This window comes from Tenrec ecaudatus, chromosome 3, assembly GCF_050624435.1.
Source record: "Tenrec ecaudatus isolate mTenEca1 chromosome 3, mTenEca1.hap1, whole genome shotgun sequence".
Lineage (NCBI taxonomy): Eukaryota > Metazoa > Chordata > Mammalia > Afrosoricida > Tenrecidae > Tenrec > Tenrec ecaudatus.
Window position 1 is genome coordinate 33,249,823 of NC_134532.1, and position 23,687 is coordinate 33,273,509.

General features: G+C 40.5%; 1 pseudogene; it reads right to left on the reverse strand.

The window, feature by feature from the left end:
* Nucleotides 1–437: 437 nt before the first annotated feature.
* Nucleotides 438–23,377, reverse strand: LOC142443211 (uncharacterized; annotated as a pseudogene).
* Between the last annotated feature and the right edge of the window lie 310 nt (nucleotides 23,378–23,687).

The following is a 23,687-nucleotide window of genomic DNA, read 5'->3' on the forward strand; positions in this document are numbered from 1 at the left end:
CCACTCGATTCAGGGGCCCTCTTTTGTGATCCCTTTCAGAGTAATTAGTAGTGGAACCTGAAGACCATCTAGTTCTTCTGGTTTCAGGGTTGTGGAGGCTGAGGTTTGTTGTGGTCCATTCATCCTCTGGATTAATTGTTCCCATACATCAAAGAGCATGCAGGTGGGGAAGGTTCAAGTGGAATCAGGGTGGGCATTCTACTGCTTGGTATAGCTGTGATCCGGAAACACCAGGTTCAGCTCTCTTGCCACTGAAAGCTGGAAGAGCAATGAGGTACCCATGTACCCTGTAGAAGTCTGGAAGATCCACTCCCCACAAAGGTGGGTCATGTCAGCAGTGCCGAACATGGGTCCCCATAAGTCACAATTGTCTGTTCCTATGCTTGGCCCAGACCAAACTCTAACACCTCTTCCTTGGTTTTGAAACCTTTGTTATACTAACTCCAATGAAAGTTTTTCTTGTGGGGAATTTTTTCCTGTTTAACAAACTCAGATTTCCACATATAAGATTTTCCACATTAAATTCATGCAAAGGGTTTTTTTCCTTTGTGAAATCTCTGATGTGCTGTACGGCATCACATCTGGCTGAAAGTTTTAACACACTCATCACATACATAGGGTTTTTCTCTTGTGAATTTGTAGATGAGTTTTGAGTTTTCCTTTATGAATGAAGCATTTGCCACATTCACTACATATATGGGGTTTATCGCCCGTATGAGTTCGCTGATGAACAGTAAGAGAAGTCTTCTGGATAAAGCCTTTGCCACATTCACCACATACATGGAGTTTCTCTCCAGTATGAGTTCGCTGGTGAACAGTGAGAGCAGTCTTCTTCAAAAAGGCTTTGCCACATTCACCACATACATGGGGTTTCTCTCCAGTATGAGTTCGCTGATGCACAGTAAGGTTACTCTTGCTGATAAAAGTTTTCCCACAGTCACCACATACGTAGGGTTTCTCTCCAGTATGAGTTCGCTGATGAAGAGTGAAAGCATTCTTCCAGATAAAGGCTTTTCCACATTCACCACATACATGGGGTTTCTCTCCAGTATGAATTCGCTGATGAGCAGTGAGACCATCCTTCCTGAGAAAGGCTTTTCCACATTCACCACATACATGGTGTTTCTCTCCAGTATGAATTCGCTGATGCACAGTAAGGTTACTCTTGCTGAAAAAAGTTTTCCCACAGTCACCACATACATAGGGTTTCTCTCCAGTATGAGTTCGCTGATGAACAGTAAGGTTACTCTTGCTGATAAAAGTTTTTCCACATTCAACACATACATGGGGTTTCTCTCCAGTATGAATTCGCTGATGAGCAGTGAGACCATCCTTCCTGAGAAAGGTTTTTCCACATTGACCACATACATGGGATTTCTCTCCAGTATGAATTCGCTGATGAGCAGTGAGATAATTCTTCCTGGTGAAGCCTTTCCCACATTCACTGCATACAAAGGACAATCCTGTCACATGAGGTTCCTGATGTCCCTTGAGGTATGATACACTGTGAAAACTTTTCCCACATTGCAAGGATTTCCCTAGCTTTTGTCCTTCATGACTTCTTTGATAATGTGCATTGAGTTTGAACGCTTTCTTGAATTTTTGCCCACATTGACTGCATTCATAGTTTTTATCTAATATATCAATAATCTGCTGCTCATAGAGCACAGAGTCTTCAATCAAGGTTATCCCACTTTTATCGCCTGTGTTTGGTTTCTCAATTTCATCAGACTCCTGATGCTGAATGCATTGTGACTTCATGAGCCTGGGTGGTTCACACTCAGGGAATTTCATTTCAGTACAAAACTGCTCTTGTTCAATGTGGAGAAAAGTTTTCTCATCTTCACTGAGCACACCTGACTTGTGTATTTTGTTGATTCTGTTCTGATTTGATTCCAGAATGATTAAATCTAATTTTCTGATTTTTTCATGTAAGCCAAACATCTCATAATTTACCTTTGGAAGAAAATTGTGTTTGTGCTGAGAAATAATACTTTCCAAAGTATTACATTGATAGCACCATTCCTTTCTGTCCATGCATCTTTCACATTGCAAGTGATCAAGCAAATGATCATCATCTTTCTGGATTTCTATAAAAGGAAAGAACATTGACTCTTTTCAACATCTTTGCAATGGACATCTTAAAAGTATGCAATGAAACAAAGTTGATCTTTAGTGATATCCCTGTTATATGAATATAAATAAAACACTATGATTAATGTTTATTGCCCACTGGAAGAAATACAATTTTATAACAATCCAAATGATAAAAAGTTATTGTAGAAATAAGGTTGGATATGAAAGTGATGAATTAACACGGATTTGGCATTTGCTCAAAGAGGTACTTGAAAATGTTCAACAAACATAATACAAGGAAGACACAGAGATCAGTAGACTGCAGGGGTGCTAAGGCTTGATAATTCCAGTTGGTAGAGGTCAGATATATTCACTCCATCAATCTTTACTAAAAGACAACTGAGTACTACATAAAGTTGGGAATGTGAAATATGCAGAATGTTCAATTTGGGAGAAAACAATTTTCACAGGTATAAGTGAAAGGTATTATGGTACAGAAACATTCTTTATGTCTATGGAGTCTGTATTCTCACTTACAGCACTCATCTTTCAGTGTTATCTTGTGGTGGCTTGCATGTATCTGTGATGCCAGAAGCACTGCCATGCAGTATTTCAAATACAAGCAGGATCACCCATGGTGCGCAGGGATTAGTGGAATCTCCAGAAATAGGGGCTGGGAGGAAGACTTGGTGATTTATCTACTTCTGGAACATGAACCCTTCAGATTTAATGGCAATGGGATAACACTGAAGAAGTACTAAATCCTCAAATTACAGTCAACGGTAATGATGTGGATGGAGGGGAGCTCTGGGGACCCTCAGTGGTTGACATGTCATGACAAAAAAATGAGAAAATAGCTACAAACATCCTCTACTAATTGGAAGTTGGAATATATGAAATTGTATCAAGAAAAAAATTTCAAGTTGTCAAAACAAAATGCAGTGTTTGAAAATTGATAATGTATGAGTTATTCTACTAAATAGACTGGAGTTGGCTATTTTTAATCAGATAATCAAATGGTTTATAAGGCTGAGGCTGACAAATTAAAGACTGGCATCATATTCATCATCAAAAAGTACACTGCAAGATCGTCCCTGAAGTACCATTCCATTAGTGGACGCTTAATACTCATATGCCTGCAAGTAAGACCAGCTACTAAAATTGTTATTACATTTGTGCACCAACTGTTTAAGCAAACATAAAGCATGGGATCCATCCCTACAGTCTAAAGGGCTCGTAGGAGTAGCATGTGCAATTAAGGAAGATAAAGCAGACAGCAAAACAGGGTAGAGAGGCTTCATCTCCGGTGATGGAATAAGATAGCGAGGTCATTTAACAGTGAGTTCATATAGGAAGCAAGTGTGCACGCCTCCAAAAGGCACAGGCACAACAGAACGGACAAGTGGAAATGTGGGCATATGTTGAACTCTTTTAAAACACTTCTTAATAAGTATCAGGCTGTGGGAAACTGAAGACCAAGAAGGGAGTGGATGCAGACCGATTCTTTATTCTCAGAATTAAAGAAGATTGCAAGGCCCGATATCTGGTTGGAGGGAGGCATTCACATATGTAAGTTAGAGAAGAGTCCCAGTTATATTCTCCTAATTAAAAATCATCCTCACAATATCCTCTCATTATCATGCTTCCTTAAAGATGCCTCATACAAGCATCATTACTATCTGCCACCAGCTTTAACTACAAGAACAGAAATGTTGTTTTTATTCTCCCTGATCAGAGGCCTGTTTCTCCCCTTCACCTGCCCTCAGCCTCAGCACTGGTCTTAAGCTGCTCACCCAAATTAATTCAGGGACCTGCAGGGTAAAGATATTGCCTACCTTATTATATAGGTAGATGTCTGTAGGTGTAGGGGTGTGTGTGTGTGTGTGTGCAGGAGGTGGCTGCATGCCCTGAGACTCTATAAATTGATGAAATAATACAAAGCCTTTCTATATCTACCCTTCAATTACACAACCATCCCTTAGAACCCATCCAGAGGGCATTTAAGAGACAAATGGATAGTTGATTCCTTGAGTGATAGCGACAAGGGGAATCTGATTGCTTTTAAAACTAGGCATCTTTTAGCTGAGTAGCAAGAAGAAAGGCGCCTGTGGGTGCTGTATACTAGCATCTTACTGGAGGGCAGTTATAGTGAAAACTCTATCTGGAGATTGTGCATTATCAGCTCTAGCTTTATCCTTGGGGCTGTGGAGGTTTTCTTCTAACATTAGTACTGGTTGTCCAAGCCCTGTGGTCAGGAATATAGAGATAAGGCTGCTTACACTTTGATCCAGATTCTGTTTTCCACAATAAATAAATTGAGCGTGGGGGAAAGAGGGGATAAAGCGGATCTAATATCTAAGAATTTAAGAAGAAAATGTTTTGAAACTGTGGTAGCAATTGTACAGCACTGATGGATGTGACTAAACTGTGGAATGTTGTGATATCTTTAAGAGCTCCCAGTAAAATTTAAATATATATACATATATAAATGTATATGTATATATAGAAAATGTCACAGAACTTTTGTAGGCTGGCATTGATCAACCATACCATCATGTACACTGATGATTGTAAAATTTGGAACAGTATTAGTAATTGGAAAATGTGGCCTTAGTGACAGAAATGACACATAAGTTTACTGATAAAATTTTGAGACCATTAGGCAAGCTAGACATGGTGAATGTAATTGATGTCACTGACGTGTGCGTGCAAATATGGCTGAAATGACAACTGATTTACTCTATATTTTTACCACAATTAAAAAATATATTGAAGCAAAAAAAAAATTTGAGACCAATGATGAATTCACAGCAAATTCCTTATTAAACAACAGAAATGGAAACTGAACCCATGGATCTTTCTGAATGGAACAAACAAATCAAATCAACCACATCTATTGAATGAAATGATGGAGAAGCTCATTAGTCAAAACAAGGCAAGACTGATGTCTGAAGACTAATGACTGAAACAAGGTGAGTTGTGGGATGACACCAAGGACAGCATTGCACATATGGAAACAGAAAGAGTACTCAAAAGACAGAAAACGAGAGAGCAATGTTGAATAGACAGAAAATGAGAGGACAATATTGAAATATACTGTGCATTATATGAATAACAACAAAAAAATCTGTTGGAACATACAGCCGAACTGCTCTTTAAAAGCACCAAAGGTCATTTTTCAGGCATTGGACCTGTTAAAAAGAAGGGGTGGGCCTAAGGAAGGCATACTGTATAGTGAGGAATATATAGCAGACATACATTTCATAAAAAAACATGAATGCGGGATATTAAAAATGCCCTTTGCACTTATAAAATTATTGGAGAAACAGACGAATTAAAAAAAAACTTACAAGTAGAAAAAAATTGGAGGTATGATGCGAAAATATATCCTAAGCTGATAAGATTTTGCTTGCTAGAAAGATTATTTTAGATACCTGAAGATAACGGAAGTTATAAATGTGGTTCAGCAAAAGGAGTAAAATATAGAGAAATACTTCCATTAAAGAATTCCAACAGAGAAGGCAATTTGACCATCTCTATTAGAAAACAGAAAGAACTTATTTCACCAGAATGAAGAAAACTTTAAAGGGACAAGAGAACCAATGAGAAAATGGACACCAAAACCTTTAGGGAAAGCTAAGGAAGCACAAAGGAGACCCTTTTATGGTGGGAGTTCAAGATCCAAGATGGTGCTGCATACTGCAAAGGGCAATCCATTCTCACTTAGTAGAGGAGAAATGTGCTATATTCAGAGGACAGTTACAAATTCAGAGTTCTCTGGAGAGAAGCTTGCAAGATGGATTTTCATAGTAAGGTGCAAGATGGATTTTCATAGTAAGGTGGAAGCATATAAAAGAGGGGAAGTTTGAGAATCTTAAAGAAAGAAAATTATGGAAGCAAACATACAATAATATAAATCAAATAACTGGAAATCTAATCTCATGAGAGCTACAGAAGTACTTCTCTCAACTTCTAGGAAAAGTGAGCTCTCACATTCGAAGAAGCACACACTTTTATGCATTTTCCGATACCTACTATGGATGTGAGGCCTTCTGCCAGTTGAATCAACTCAGCCAGCCAATTCCCCTAAAGGTATTTTAACCACACCCCTGAAAAATTGCACTATACCTTGTTTCTAATACCGACCAAAGTTCTCCTTGTTGGAGTTGAGAGAAACCTTCTCAATGTCAACTAGATAATATGTGTATGAGAAATTACAGAATCTTTGACACACCAAAATTAGCCTAAAGTTTGTAAGGCCTGAAGAATGTTGTAGTTCTAGAAAACTCATGTTCAAAGCAACAAAATAAAGGGTGTTCTCTCAAGGATAGAAGAGCTTACCCATTAGCTTAGGGCCAGAGAATGCAATGAGAATCTACCTCCTTGGGAACACCACAGACACTGCAAAGATTTTAACACATAAGATAGGAAAAGCCAGGGACGAGGTCAATGACTTGAGAATTCTCCTCACCAATGAAAACCAGGTTACAATAGTTCTCCGACATCACATCCCGATATAGGGTCTTCTGAGCAGGGTTCAGGAGCTGCCATTCCTCCCGGGTGAACTTTACAGCTACATCATTGAATGTCAGTGATTCCTGTAGTAAGTGGAGTCTATTTAATGATGTATTTTTCATTTGAAAATTTTTTTAAAATATCTTACAGTAAAGAAAGCAAAACAGTAATGGAAACTGTACATTCCATAATGTGTAGAAAACTGAGAACTTGGTAGAAAGTATTTGACCTTATTTCGACATTGGCAACCATGGGGACGGAAAACTAGCCCTATTTTCAGAAAGCTCTCCATTGTTCTGAGAAAGGAATGTTTTCATATACACATTCTCCAGGTCAAATAATGTGCTTCCCCAACAATAGCTCTCCATTAAGGAGCAGTCTTAAAGGAGCTACCATAGTAGATGAATCATTTCAGTGGCTGGTTACTTCACTATGCCTGAAGGTTATCTGTAGATCAATCAGGTTCTGTAGCCGACCCATCATAAATGTAGCAAATGCCTGGGGAAGGTTCAGGGCAGGTTTGAAGTCAACTAGCACTAGGTCAAGATGGTGCCTCACCATCTTGCTTGTTTATTATGTTACCTGCTTATGATATTACTCATTGACTACGTATATGCTAATTGCATGATGTGCATGCCTTATGGAAAGATCTGTAACCTCCATTACATATACTCATTAGAAATTACATTCGCTTTCTCAGTCCTGACATGGGATGCGGCGCTCCTGTTCCCCACTGTCTGCTCTCTCTTCAATATTTGCCCCAATTGCAATGTCACTCCTGAGAATCACCATTTGAGTGCGGGGACCACCATGCTCCAAAATAATGAACCCACTCATAAAATTAGAATGTTGAGTACCAGTGAAATTATCTGAATGAGCTAGATATAGCTCAGATTTATATTCAAACAAAGTAGATAAAAAGAGCTCAGATTTATATTCACATAGAGTAGATTCATATTCACACACACTTGTTTATATTAACAAACAAGTTTACAGTACATTGTGAAATGGAATGAGGAGTTCTAGCAGTATCAACATTATAAGAAGCTCTGTGCCTTCAGTGGCTAGGTATCAGGAACAGTTCAGATGTGGGGAGGTCAAACATACCTCAGCCCTCCCACATATTTGGTCAATACTCACACAGGTCATTCCTTCCACTCCACTCTTTGTCTGATACTAAATTGCATTCTGTTACCAAATAAAACTTTACAGAATAGATCAAAGTTGTCTATTAATAAACCAGGTACAACTTGGGATCAGGAACAAGAAGCTATAACTCAGAACCATTATCAGAATATTCACAGGCAATATCTGCCTTCCTGAATGCAGAACAACTTTCTATGTTCTTAAAGGGCACCTTAGCAAAATCTACTCTTGACAACATTAGGACAAATTCTTCTCAGCCACTTTTGCCTAAACTTTAATTGCAAGGTCCTCTTGAACCTGCTATCTTTGACCACATACTCTCCAAGGGGCCCATCCTAGCTCTGTTGCCATTGGGTGGACATCTGGAACCCTCCTAATCTTGCCTAGGCAGGGAAGGTGCTGAGTTGGGCCAAGAAGCCATCATATCAAGAGGGAGAGAGAGAACCGCCCGCCTGCAGGCATGGTGTGGTGACAGAGAGTGAGACACATTTGGTTTTGTTAGCCCCTGCAGCCACAGAGTTCAGTATGAACTCATGGGTTAGGGATTTGCCAGCTTCCAAAAAGTCATGAGCCATTTCCTTGAATGGCAACTATGAGCTGCCTGTGTGACCTGACTTGAGAGCTTTCTCTACTCCATGAGGCAACAGTTTTCTGTCTGACCTTCCCATTTGGATCCCTCAGATTCACCAACTTCATTTTGTGAGGAACTGGACTGTTGTCTGACCTGATGATGTTGTTCATTAGTGTTTGCAAACACAGTAATGAGGAAAACCCTCCAGACTGATACCAGACCTCTATATAGATTTGGGACTCACCAGCTTCTACATCTTGAAGAGAGATTTATTTACTTGATGACTATTTAGTTTGTGAGATGCTGCAGAGCAAATCATGGACCATCTTGAACCTCTACCTCATAGGGACTGGTCTCCTGCTGCTCCTGCACAATGCACTGTAATATTCACGGGTCATGAGCTGCACCAATGGAGATTATGACCATGTCAGAAAGGACACAGTGACAGAGCCACTGGTGACAGGTCCAGAAAGGGCTTTTCAGCCAAGATAGTAGGACGGGCAGGCACTATGAAGAAGAGGATATCCCAAAGGTGTTGAGAGGAACCTATAAAGATAGAACTAAGAAATGAGCCTATGTTTAGAAGGAAAAATGTCTGAAAGGGGACAGGTAAAACAGGCCTTCCCTGAAGAAGAGCAAATGTGCCTACATGGTCCTTTAATATGAATGCCAATGTGTAGCCTATTGAGTCTGATACCAAATTACACTGTTACTGAATAAAACTTGTACCTGTGCCTCTGGACTATAATTAGTCCATGGCCACTGCATAAAATTAATGAGCTGAGTAGGAGCAGGCTGTGGCAAAGATACTGGTGTCATAACTGGAAAACTGGAGGGTACAGGTATGTTTAAGCACTGCCTCATACAGGTATGCTTAAGCTCTGCCTCATTGACGGTTAATGCTCTCTCCTGCATCCATAGTTAGAGGAGGTAAGATGCTGTCAACTATTTTTAAACCACTATTGCTACAAGGCCCATTTTAGATGCATTAAGGAGGATGTTGCTCTTTGGGAGAGTATGTAACATATCACCTTCAGAAAGAAGCATTAAAGAAACTTAATCAGACAAAAATCAGATGGAATAGTGAACTCTCCTAAAGAAGTGATTTTATTTCTCCTTAAAAACTATACATAGCATATAATTTCAATGATTCTCAGGAGCTGGCCATAGAATAATTAATTTTGAGTTGGAAGATGTCATCCAAAGCATCCTCAGTTACGTATTATATTGAATGTCAACAGTTCAGTGTTAATGCTATGATCAACATATCCTAATCTTCTCCAGCAAAATGTTGAAGTCAGAGTCAAAGTTTATCTCTAACTTCTACTATTTCAAATCTCCACTTTGACAATGAACTGAATCAGTATTATACAGGCTTCTTCAATTCCAATAAGAAAAACAGAAAAGAATAAAACACATCAGAATTACCTGAGCCTTGGTCATTTTCTTTGGTCCTTAGGACACTGATGGCAACTGGGATGTTCTTTTTGTCTTATCTGGATCACTTCTAATGATGCTCACAAATTTCAATCTCTAATGAGGACATTCCAAAAGTAATAAAACCAGGCACTTATTCCACCTTCCTCTAAGCTACTGGTGATGCACCATCTGCAGGCTAATGGGAGAATACAGTGTGAGTAACATAACCTGTAGGTCCAGATGCTGTTACTGTTCTTTCCCTCTTCTTAACACACAAAGTTCTCAATACTGTTAATGGTGCCCTTATTGAGTGATGGGAAGCATGCTTCTACCATGAGTAACAAAATAGAAAACTCATAATTTTTCAGACACATGAATAAAAGATGACTTTACAACAAATAGAGATTGGGTAATCAAATAAAAATGTCAAAAAAAGAAACAAAAATGTTGTATCCCTACCTCACAGCATACAAAAATATCCATTTCTAACTGTGTGACTCTCAAGGAGAATGACAAGTCAATGAAACTTTATGTTAATTAAAGCTTTAATTAACTTTATGTTAATTAAAGCATTTGGAAATGGGCTATATAAAGAGCCATTATAAACTAAAGATTGACCAGAGGGACTCTGCAGAATTCAGCCCAGGAGAGTTGCTTAGAGGGAAATTCAACACTGCTGGAGCACAGGAGGAGCATCATAACAAGTAGGCACAGACTCACAGGGTTTTGAGGGGCTGGGGGCTTTTGACTTACCTCTGTCTAGGCCGGTTGGGGCTTGACTTTGACCCTGCCACTGTCTCTGCTGGAGCCTGGGACCATTTGGATCATGTAGGGCGGATTGGTCTCAACACAGCCACAGTTTGCCACCACCCACCTTGGGGCAGGGACCAGACCCTAGTGGTTCCTCTCTGTCTGCACCTCGGACTTGGAGGTCTGCCCAGGGGCCTTTTCTCAACACAGCCATGGATTGCTGCTGCCTGCTCTGAGCAGGGACTAAACCCATGTAGCTCCACTGGCTGGGACTGCAACTCAGATACATGGTTGCTTTGTTTCCATCTCTTCACTATATCTCCCCTCCCTACCCCCCACAGGCCCAGAGGGCTTGCCTTTTAACTGTTTTTTTCTCCTCTTTGTCGCTTTCTTGATCTCTCACACACTACTACTAACCTCCAGACCACTCACCTTACCCTAGGGCATTTACGCCTGCAAAACTCAAAGTATGAGTTCCACCCTGAGTAGCTAGCACAGGGTGGGGGAAGGCCCTGCACACTGCCACCAGGGGATACTCTGCTCTACTTCTTAATTGGGATTTCCTGCCTGTGTGCCTGGGGTCCTAAGATAGCTCGGCCAACAATCCTCAATGCACCAAGCTGCTGCAGTAACTTCTGCCCAACCTTCGCAACACCAAAGCAGGCAATCCACGAGCCGTCTGGATCACTCCCCTTATAGGGAAGGCACAGGAGGATAAAGTGGTAGGCTAATTCCATAGTAAAATAAGCTATAGGCAGTTTGAAGAAGCACTCCTACAAGTCTCCCACAAAGAACCAGTGTCCTCCGACTCCCTGGAAAATGGTACCTGGCTCCTCTAAAACAACACAACGCAAACAGCCATCATCCCCAACGACCTCAACAAAAAAATGGGAGAAACAAATGGCAATGGCAGAAGATGTCCTAAACATAATGACATGCAGAGAAGAAGCAGACATGGAGCAGCCACAGAAAGAAATTTTCAGAATGCTACTTGGGTTCATACAGGATATGAGGGAAACAATACAGAAAATGGGTAAAATGATAGAAGAGGTAAAAGCCATAAACCAAAGGGAAATACAGGAGCTTAGGGAGTAGATAACAAAAACCAATAGCAGCCTGACGGACCTTGTTAAGCGACTGGAGGTATCAGAGATCCCCATCAGTGACTTGGAGGACAGCCAAGCAGACTATAACAAACACGAACAAAAATCTAATAAGATCGTCAGAGAAGCTGAAGAAAACTTAAGAGCTTTGTCTAAATGGTATGATGCGGAGCAATATTAGAATTATTGGCTTACCAGAGGAAGACACAACAAAGAAGTCATCTGAAACAATAGTGAGAGAATTCTTGGAGGAAAGCTTCCCCAGCATAATGAGTGAAAACCAGGCAACCATTCTGGAGGCTGAAAGAACACCAGCTAGACGAAATCCCAAAAAGAAGTCACCAAGGCACATAATAGGTAAATTATCCAACTTTGAGGAAAAGTAGAAAATCATGAGAGCAGCTAAGGAAGCAATCACATATAAAGGTTCCCAAATAAAAATATGATCAGACCTATCAGCAGAAACTATGAAGAAAAGGAGAGAGTGGAAAGATATTCCAAAAGTTGAAGGAAAAAAAATGGAAACCCAAAAATATTCTACCCAGCCAAATTATCGATCAAGAGAGATGGACAGGAGTCTTTCCAGACAAGGAAAAACTCAAAGAATATGTTAGAAGAAACCCAGCCCTACAAAAGATCCTTGCCGACCCAGTATGGGCAGAAGAACAACACTCACCAAGCATATATAAGAGACCACCACATAGAACAACCTCACCCAGAGGGCAAAAAAAGAGAAAACAGACCTCAAGATAGCATTGACTTAAAGATAGAGACTTCAAAGGCTGCTGAGGTAAGCTTTAAAAAAAAACAACGGACAAAAGGGACAAAGGGAAAAGCTACGGTATACAAACATTCCTGGGGTGAGGACAAGGTAATACGGCAGGGACCAGACCAAATACAGGGATACACATGGTAGACAACTAAAAAAGGGGGTGGTGAAAGGAAAAAAATAATTTTAAAAAAGGGTAGTGGGGGCACGGGGCACTAACCCACCCAAGGGGAGGGTATTGTTTGTGTCTCCATAGGGAAGGAGGGACCAGACTTTAACCCGGTGCTCCAAGATGTGAATGCAACATGTCAGCATGGAGTAGGGAACCAGTGGAGATGTCTGTGGGGTCGGTCCCAACACCAACTAATAATTGGACACCTGCCCCTCCCTTCAGAAGCATTTATTTCAAATGACAGCACTGAATCTACAGCTCCAGAAGAGGGACATATTTGATTGGACCACATGGGAGCAAATGAAGGGGAAGGAGGAGAGAGTGGAGCACATTATGGCCCACCAGGCCAGGAGGTCGATGTTCCCAATTAGAGCAGCCAGTCGACAGAGAGGTTCACATGGCTGGCCCCACTATGAGACATGAGGTCCCTCACTGACCCATAGCCCTACAGGGGACAACATCGGAGACACAGTGTGGGAATTGCACCTTATCAGATCCCGCCACATCGAGGCAAAACATTAAGGGGGTGCAACACAACAGCAAGGGGATGGAGCAAAAAGGTCCCCAGGGAATGCTGAAAGTGTATTTTGGGGCCAGGACGTGGTGCCACAACAGACTGCACTGCAAAACACTCCTAAAGGCCAACCAATCCTTGAACTAACTAGAAGCTTTTCTTTCTTGTTGTGTTTTTGTCTTGGTTTGTTGTTGTTTTGTTGTATATAGTTGCTTGGTTGTGCTTTGTTTTGTTTTGTGCATGTTATTATCTCCGCAGGTCTGTCTAAATAAGATATGCTGGATGAACAATTGGAGGACAAAACAATGGGACCGACAGTTCTGCAGGAACATGGCAGAGGAGGAGGTGGGGGGAAAGGTAGTAGTGTTAATAAACCCAGGGACAAGGGAACAACAAGCGATCCAATTCGATGGTCAAGAGGGCCTGGTAGGCCATGATCAAGGGTAATGTAACTAAGAGGAATTGCTGAAACCCTAGTGGGGACTGAGCATAATAGTGAGACAGGAGGGAAGTCAAAGGAAATAGAGGAAATAGCAAGAATAAGGGATGAAAGAGGGGTCATTACAACAGACCCTAATGAAATCAAAAGGATAGTTACACAATACTATGAAGGATTGTACTCCAATGAATTCAACAATTTGGAAGACATGGACAAATTCCTGGAAAATCAATCCCTCCCTAGACTATCCTCGGTGGACATCAAGAATCTCAACAGACCCATCGCAATAGAAGAAATAGAAAAGGTTATCAAGGGATTACCAACAAAAAAATCCCCTGGACCAGATGGATACACTGGAGAATTCTATCAAGCATTCAGGGAAGAACTAATACCAATCCTACACAAACTTTTCCAGAACATAGAAAAAGATGGCAAACTCCCAAACTGCTTCCATGAAGCTAGTATAACTCTGATACCCAAACCGGGCAAGGATCCCACAAGAATCGAGAACTACAGACCAATATCCCTAATGAACATTGATGCAAAAATCCTTAACAAAATACTAGCCAACAGAATACAAAAGTATATAAAACAAATAATTCACCATGACCAAGTGGGATTCATACCAGGGATGCAGGGATGGTTCAACATACGAAAGACCATTAGTATTATTCGTCACATTTACATGAAAAAGTATAAGAATCACATGATGATATCAATAGACGCAGAAAAAGCATTCGACAACATCCAACACCAATTCCTGTTTAAGACACTAGCGAAAATAGGAATGGAAGGAAAGTTTCTCAAGACAATACAAGCTATATATAAAAAACCAACAGTCAAAGTCCTAGTCAATGGAGAAAAGACTAACACAATCCCACTGAAAAAGGGAACCAGACAAGGATGCCCCTTTTCTCCACTCCTATTTAATATCGTGCTGGAGGTTTTAGCTAACAGCATAAGGCAAAGAAGTGACATCAAAGGTATTCGTCTGGGGAAGGAAGAGGTGAAACTATCGTTATTTGCAGATGATATGATTTTATATATGGAAAATCCCAAAAGTTCCACAAGGGGAGTACTGGAAGCAATAGAGGAGTTTGGCAGAGTGGCAGGATACAAGATCAACAAACAGAAGTCCATCGGACTGTTATACACATCAGATAAGACCACAGAAGAAGAGATCAAAAAGGTGGTACCCTTCACAATAGCCAAACACAAACTGAAATATCTAGGGATACACTTGACTGAAAAAACAAAAGATCTATATAGGGAAAACTATAGAACACTATTACAAGAAACCAAGAGCGACCTCAACAAATGGAAGAATATTCCATGCTCTTGGATTGGGAGACTTAATATAGTTAAGATGTCAGTTTTGCCAAAGGCACTATATATGTTTAATGCTATCCCGATACAATTACCATCATCTTTCTTCAAAGAAATGGAAAAACTGATTACCAACTTCATATGGAGAGGGAAGAAGCCCAGAATTAGCAGAGAACTCCTCAAGAAGAAGGACACCGTGGGAGGGCTTGCTTTACCTGCTAAGACGGTGTAGCAAAAAGAATTTATAGAGGTCTGGATAAAGGCATGTACATATGCAAATATATTTATACATTAGGATCAGAAAATAGATCTAGATGCACAAATTTGTATTGTTAGTATTAAGGTAACAGAAGTACATTGAGCCTCCATGCAAGTAATTCCTCAATGCAAGAATACTTTCTTCTATTAAATTGGCATTCTATGATGCTCACGTTCCGGACACAACCATTGAAGACAAAGAGGGTGAACAACCAAATGTGTTGAAGAAAGCTGATGGTGCCCGTCTATGAAGAAATATAGCATCTGGGGTCTTAAAGGCTTGAAGGTAAACAAGCAGCTATAGTGCATTTTTGCATCCCAATACAGATAATGTTGTTAATGTAGTATTATTTGCTATTACCTAATGCAGTTAGATCACGGTTCTCAATTTATGGTTCGAGACCCCTTTGGGGGTAGAATGACCCTTTCACAGGGGTTGCCTAATCCATAATAGTAGCAAAATTACTGTTACAAAGTAGCAACGAAAGTAATTTTATGATTGGAGGGTCACCACAACATGAGGAAATTTATTAAAGGCTCGTGGCATTAGGAAGGTTGATTATCACTGAGTTAGACAGTTGGCCTATCCAAGTATACAGTCTTTCTAGCTATGTCCCCTTAACTTCTTCCAAATTACTTGTGTGGGTTAGTCGCCCGCCAATGTGAACGAGGAAAGAAGCCCATCATAGTGGTGACTGCTGGACTGTAACTGCAATGTCAGCAGTTTGAAACGACCAATTTCTCCTTGAAAGCAGGATGGAGCTTCCTTCTCCCATGAGTGACATAGCTTTTTACTCCGCTACAGAGTTACAGTCTTGGAAACCCACATGGGCTATTCTACGCCGTCATACAGGCTCGCTATGGGTCAGTGTTAACTTGATGGCAGTGAGTTTGGTTTTTTGTTGTTTTGTTTGTTTGTTTGTTTGTTTAAGAGGATTGGGCAGCTTGCCCAACAATAAATTGGTAACTTTGTGCCTTTTGGTTACGAAAATTTACTGTCTGAAACCGAACCTGAGGATTAGTCAAATTGGAAATCGTGTTAGGACTAATTGAGTCATTTCAGAGAGAGAAATTGGGATCTCATTTCCATCAAAAAAGAAGAGCCAGGAGTAGGGGGCTTTGGATCCTAGATTCTTGCATTGAAACTCTTCAATCCCAAAGACAGAGCTGTGACACAAGAGAGAAAGTGATGGGGAGAAGTAGCAACACAGACATGGTGGCAGCAGAACCAAGAGACGAGACAGAGCAGTGCAATCCCAGGCCACAGGACAAGAGTTGAGAGCCTTTGGGCAGAAGGTCAGTAGGAAAAGTGAGGTACATATGATTACTTATCTGGGGAACTAGATTTGCCACCCCACAAAGAGCTGAGTGTGTTTGGTGTGAGGCTAAGGTGCAGAGTGAGCATTTATCCGTAGAACTAAGAGACCTTTGTAACGTTTGCACATTTAGGACAGAAGCCAGGGGGTTGCAGGGCCTGACCTCACCTACAGGGATGGCTGTCAAGATGCTGTCCCAAAGAACTGTACCTTGAGTCATTCTGATCCTAAATTGTGTGTTAGAGTAGAAAAGTAACCCCTTTGTCAAATATAAATTAAGGAGAAGATTTATTAAACTTTAAGAGATAATAAAAGACTCACATATCGTATGGAAAAGGGAGGCCAGTAGCAGGAGGTAAAAATGCAATTGAGGATTCAGTCGGGACCCTGGATAATAGGGCACAGAACACAGATCACGATTGGTGGCAGATCAATACATCACAGATACAGGTGGGACTGTATCAGCAGGAATGGGGTAATTTGGACCTGCACATTATTAGAAAGAAAAAATTACAATACTGGCCCAGGGCCTTCAAACTGAGGCAGTCAAGGCTAGACTCATGACAATGGCCCCTCTGCTGTCCTCAGTAAGGTGAGCTCCATCAAGGATACATCTATGCAGGCACTTGGAAGGGGCTGCATGGAGAGTAGTGGAGGCAATTTATTTTCTAAGGCATTCTCCCCAAGGGGAAGATGATCTACATTCTGGGTTAATGATCAGCAAGAATTTAATGGAGGCTTAATCAAAGTGGGGATGCAACGAGTGGACAGTTGTCACTGTCATCAGCAACGCAAACCTAAAACCCAGCTCAGTGCCACCAAATGGATTCTGATTTTAGCGACCTTTAAAAGAAGGTGGAACAGCCCTTTGTGCGTTTCCAAGACTGTAACTCTTTATAAGATTAGAAACCCTGTCTTTCTCTCCAGGGGTGACTTGCAATTCTGAACCACTGACCTTGCAGTTAGCTTTCCAATCTGTATCCACTATGACACCAGCCTTTTGAAAATCAGAGTGCTCACAATTTAAGTTCTAATACAATTATTAAACGGTTACGTAACCAGTGCATTCTATCATTCAGCGACATGCACAAAGAACTTGGACCATGACCATTGGGGCAGCCTGGGCCCTTGTACGCTGGCTTTTTCCTGGGTTCAGACCCCAAGAAGCCCAGATCCCTTCTGCTTCCCCTCAATTTCCTCCACCTAGCGACGCCCCTAGGAACTCCAGAGTTGCTCAACCTGTTTGGTGTCAAGTGAATGGTTTTAGTTAACAGCCCAGTCAGATGTTGAAATCCTTCCTTGTGATGCTTCAATGTGCAAGACAGTAGTAACAGATTTCTAGCTCCCTAGACTGGACCATATTTCTCTGTGGCAAATCTTTGTTCTGAAACAGAAGAGGAGGCAATGTTAAGAAAGGCATGTCAGGTTGTTAGCCTGCACTTCTTGTGCTAAATAGTGACCACCCTGAACCTAAGGATCAAAGTCCTGCTCCAATCTGAGGTGTTTGCATTAAACAAGAGCCCACTCTATCTTTACAAGGCAATTTTACTAATTTCTCAAATATCCTTATCAATTTGGATCCACATCCTATATATACAATATTTATTTTTAGAATAAAGTGGAAGTATTTAAGGCCTCAAAATTCTCAAGCTCCATTGAAGGTAAATATCTTCTTTTCACCAGCAATCTAACTGAAGAACAGAATATTTTATGAAGAATGTTCTTTACCAGCCTCTACTGCACCTCAGACCATAACCCTTGACATATTTGGCTAAAGTGATCAAGCTGAATCATGCTCATATATGCCACCCCAACCAAGTGTAATCCCAGTTTAACCTGCTCCAATCCCCTTATACCCTGGGTACTCTTTACAATATATCTATTGTGTGTGAAGAAATCCCTATGATTGGGTAGCCCATTTATGCACAATAGTGAGGTAAGTAGAGAAACATGTTCTAGGTGGACAACAAGAGACAGAGGGACACAAATAGGACATCCTAGAGGTACCTTGACCAAGACAGAGATATTCTAAATAAGAAAACAAGTCAGGGGAATCCTTATTTACTACTCTCTTAAGCACTTGTGTTTACAGATGTCTAATTTTAAAGCCTTTGGGAAAGACTGCAGCCTACTGTCAAGGAATGTCAAGGGGTAGGTAGATAGGTGATGCCAAGAGCAAAGGTGAGGGCAGAAGCTTAAAAGAACAAGATGGATCCAGGAAAGAGATGACTGAGCAACCATTGTGTCATCTTGGCCCAGATTCTGGATTCCAAGCTTTCTTGGTAATGTTGAACGATGGCAAACAACACACACTGTAGGAAAGAGCTTATTAGCTTGGGTTCTAAGATGTCCCATCCATAGTCTCAGGTGTGAGTGACTATTTGTCAAGATTAGTGTAAATCTTTTATCACTCTACAATGAGTAGTCAGCTACAAGACCAGAGGATCTAGTCAGAGCAAGTGATCTGAGAGTTGAGTGGGTTTCAGGATGCTCAAAAGGTCTATAAACAACTGAATCAAAATTAAATTCCAAAGGGTAACTGTAAGACAGATTAAAGTTGAAGACTCTAGCAACTAGACACCAGAGTATTCACATAATATGAATAAACACTTTTATGTTTCTTGTCCAAGTTCAAGTTATTGGGTAAAACATAACAATGGTTATGAGAGTACACTTACTCACATTTTCTGAGACCAGTAATAACCTGTTAACAAGGTGAGATAATGATACTTCAAGAAAACTGTAGAGCAATATTGATAATGGATTTTCAAGAACATGAAAAAGTTCACCAAAAATATTGGTAATTGAGTCAGGCAGCACATTAAAATAATTACATATGATGATTAATTGAAATCTGTCCTACAGTTGACTTACCATAAGAAAATAAGCACTGCAATATACCAATTAATGTAAAAAAAGAATTAATAATCAAAATAGAAGCATAAAACATACTGAGTTAGTTAATTGCACCAACCTGGCCGATAAACACATGTGGGGTTAATTGAAGGGCAGAGGGGATAAATGGCTTGGTGAGCCTCACCTTTCTAGTTCTCGGGTTTCTTGCTTTCTGATGGTGGGACCAGGGTGCAGGTGCCTTAGCCAGTTCCCTGCGTCAGCTAGCAAGGCTCACTTCCTGCAAGTTATCCCTGAGGAGGAGCCAAATGGATTATCCCGAAGCAGCCCTGGGTGCTGGAGCACTAGTGTGGAGACCCCTGATAGCACTGAGATGTTTACACATGCACTGATTCAGCTTTCCTCCTGCACTTGGCATCGCTGTGTCTGTTTTGTGAGATGGTGAAGGAATTTGTGGATTGGTATTGGACACATGGGTTAGTATTGGACTTGTGGGCTTGGGCAGCACTAGGTTTGGATGTTTTCTTGATGGGCACTTACCTTTATATAAAACTCTCTTTTATTCATGAGTTTCTGTGGATTTGTTTCTCTAAAGCACCCAGACTATCACACATACTAAACAAAGTCAAAGGCTTTTAATGCTAAGAAAAAAAATTCTACAAATCTAACATAAAACAGATATAGTTCAGTATGTTAATAAGGTAATATACATTCCTAAAACAGAAAAAGTCAAAATGTCACACTTAGAGGAGAGAGAAAATACATCACCCCACCTCAGAAAAAGGACAAACATAAATGTCCACTTTTACCAATGATATTAAAAACTGACTGTATGTTCTAACTACAGCAATGAGATTAACATTTTTAAAGAGGCTGCCAAAAAGAAATAAAAATTCCTCTAATCATAATATAGTTATCGTATCGATAAAATATTAATGATATGCCATAAATAACTAATAAATATTAAAATGCTGTAGGCTACATTTCAACACACAGTAATAACTTTTGGTACAAACTCACTAACCATTAATTGCTAATCAGGAGGGTAAAGGGAAAATGGTGGGAGAAAGGAAACTGATCACAATGATCTACATATAACTCCCTCCCAGAACGATGGAAAACAGAAGTGTGTGAAGGAAGACATCTGTCTGTGTAAGACATGAAAAAATAATAATAATTTACAAATTATCAAGGGTTCATGAGGGATAGAGGGGAATAAAAATGAGAAGCTGATAGCAAGGGCTCAAGTAGAAGGAAAATGTTTTGAGAATGACTATGCCAACAAATGTACAAATGTACTTGACACAATGGATGGATGTGTGGATTGTGATAAGAGTTTTACAAGGCCCCAATGTTTTAATTTAAGAAATACAGCATGCTCAAAATTACAGCATTTATCTTACAGAACAAGAACTGCAAAATTATTCAGATCAGAAACCTGAAAAAGGGAATGTTACCAGCCACTTTGTGATGAAAGTCATGGATTTAGAGTCCTGTAGTTTTCTGTAGTGTTGAAGGTCCTCATATACTGATGAATTAATGAATGAAAACAAGAAAATTCTGTGCACATATTAGTGAATATATATGGATTTAAATATATAGACACACACATATGTATATGATACACACACACATATTAAGCTAGACAGCAAAAAGGATTGATGTTCACCCAAAAACTGAAGTTTGGGGACTTGAACACACTGAGCCATGGATGCACCAGCTAGCATTGGACCCATGGGCTTCAGTTGAGCTGGGCTGGATTCTCTTGATAAAAGTTTACTTCTTGATATAAAACACTTTCTTATGCACATGTCAGTGTCTATAGTTGTATTTTTCTAGACAACCCAGCCTAACACAGTTCTCCACCACATTGGTGTCCTATGAGGGCGAAAAGGTGTATCTGACAAGCTTCTCTTGGAGAAAGGCACATCACTAGGAAGTCTGAAAAGATGATCAACAATTCCCTGACATCGAGCCAATCCTGTTCCTCCAGGGCTGTGGATTTTGGGTGGGTATAAATCTACTTATAATAAAAGTATCCTGTTAAGCTTGTAAAAAACACAGAGCACTTACAAGGCACAACACACATATTCTCTGTACCAAATGTCAACACTCACATTTATAACATGTAAAGAAACATAGTAGACTCAAAGTCACACTTGATGTAAGAAGTTAGTATAACACTAAGAGCTTTATATTCATGGGGGAAGCATGACATGCATACTTCTGAAATTACTACACTTGTTTATGTAACAAGTATTCCCATTACTCAGCTGACATACTACAGTAGCATCAATAAATATCCCCCACACACACACATTTTCCTTTTTAATGAAAATATTCACAGCTACTGAGGCCAGGTTTCTAAAAGATTCCATCATCACATGTCTATAGAGTTTCCTCTGAAAAGGACCCAGCAATGCCCATTCTTCCTAGAAGTCCACAGCCACCTCTTCAACAGCCACAGTGTCCTAAAACATCCCATAGATTCTGTTTCGGCAAGGTACCATGCATTCCACTATGTGAAAGCATGAAGATAACAGTCTTGGGAAAGAGAGACCTCAAATGGGGATTAGACACAGGGGTCTTGTTCTCTTAAGGTTTACCATCAGGGTCTAGCTACCAGCCTCATCCTTTCACCCACTAGACCAGCAGTTCTCAGCCTGTTGCTTGAGACCCCTTTGGGGGCCCAACGACCCTTTCATAGGGGTCACACAATTCCTAACAGTAGCAAAATAACAGTAATGAAGTAGTAACGAAAATAATTTTTTGGTTGGGGGGTGAGCACACATGAGAACTGTCTGAAAGGGTCGAAGCATTAGGAAGGTTGAGAACCACTGCACTACACATACTTCCTCACTAATTACATGCTATACCAACAACTGCATTCTTCTGGAATTATGTGTCTATCTCTGTACAGTTTGTCTGTGACCAACCGCAAACTTAGTCTTCTCTATGTGGTTCTGAATAGAAAACAGCTAGAACACATAACATAAATCAGACAAATGATAAAAAAAAATAAAAGCCTCAATTCCACATCCACATCCTCTTTCCATTGGAGGGAGGACAGAAATTCACCTCCTTGCACAGGACCAACCAGAATATTTATCAAAACATGAAGCACAGAGTGGAAGCAAGATAATAACTAGGAAGCACTGCAGAATTTGTTGTTTTTCCCTTTAGCCCCTCCTTAGCCATTGGAGAGCTGCAGGTATGAACTAGCCAAGTAGCAACCCAAAGCCCTGAATTCATGATATCCTCTTGGAGAATTCTACATGATCAAGAACTGGCATATTAACTACTGAAAGAGATGATTATTTTGGGGATTATGAAATTTTTTGTAGTGTTTCTATGTTACTCGCCTACTATTCAGTCACTCTACGGTTGCCCTCTTGTGTATTTTGTACCTTTGTGGAGATAGGCTAAGCTATTGAAAAGGGAAACAGTGCAAGAGTGAAAGGTAACAATCGAATATAGATATCCTTAAAATCTTCCCACTCTGAGACACAAAGCTACTGTCATGTAATTATTATCGCCAGCTCCCCTCCAAAAATAGTGGATACGCACATCAATACACACTAAGCTCATAGGATATACTGACAAAAGAGCATAATATTGGCAGTATCATAATAGCATGTCCTTTTTGCTGATTAGGAAAATGTATTAGGTTCCAATTTTCTTATAAGTTGACTGAACTTCAATGCATTTGACTGTTAAACTGTGTTAAGATTCAAGGACTTACACACCAGGATTTGAGACGGGCCACTGTAAGATTTTTTTCACATTTGCAGATCATGGAAGGCAGACTAGCTGAACATGATGACCACTAGCATTCTCTTAGCTGTGGGACTGGCCTCTATGACTTGTCATACTTTTGTTTCCACATTTTGTCAGGAGAGACAAGTCCCTGGAGAAGGACATCTGTGGGGAGCAAGGCAAGCCCCCCACAACTAATCACGGGTTCAGTAAGCGCATTGTACAGTTAATATACATAAAGATTATAATAAAGTCATAGAGAGCATGAGAGGTAAGAAATTGACATAATGGCATTAGACACATTTCATAGTAGCATGCTCACCTCATAGACGGCCATGATCTTATTACCAGCCAGGTCCACATACAGCGTGGGCCGAGGGCAGGAGAAGTGCATCAATGTATCGGTCCCAACACGTAGCTAACAGAAGCTTATATCTACTTATTAGGCTTGATTACAGGTAACCACACACATCACAGGAAGGGGTTGAACTATAGGCACTGCAAGCAATAGGAGGGGGGGACATACAATGGGCATAGGTGTAACAGGAAGGGGATGAGCTAGGGGTGAACACATGATGGGAAGGGGAGGGACTAACGGTATACATGTGACAAGGGCAGCTCCCTAAACTCAATATGGCAGCCTAACCTTGATCACCCGTGAGTGAGGTTGACCTCCCTGGGTTCTCCTTCAGAGAAACAATTTA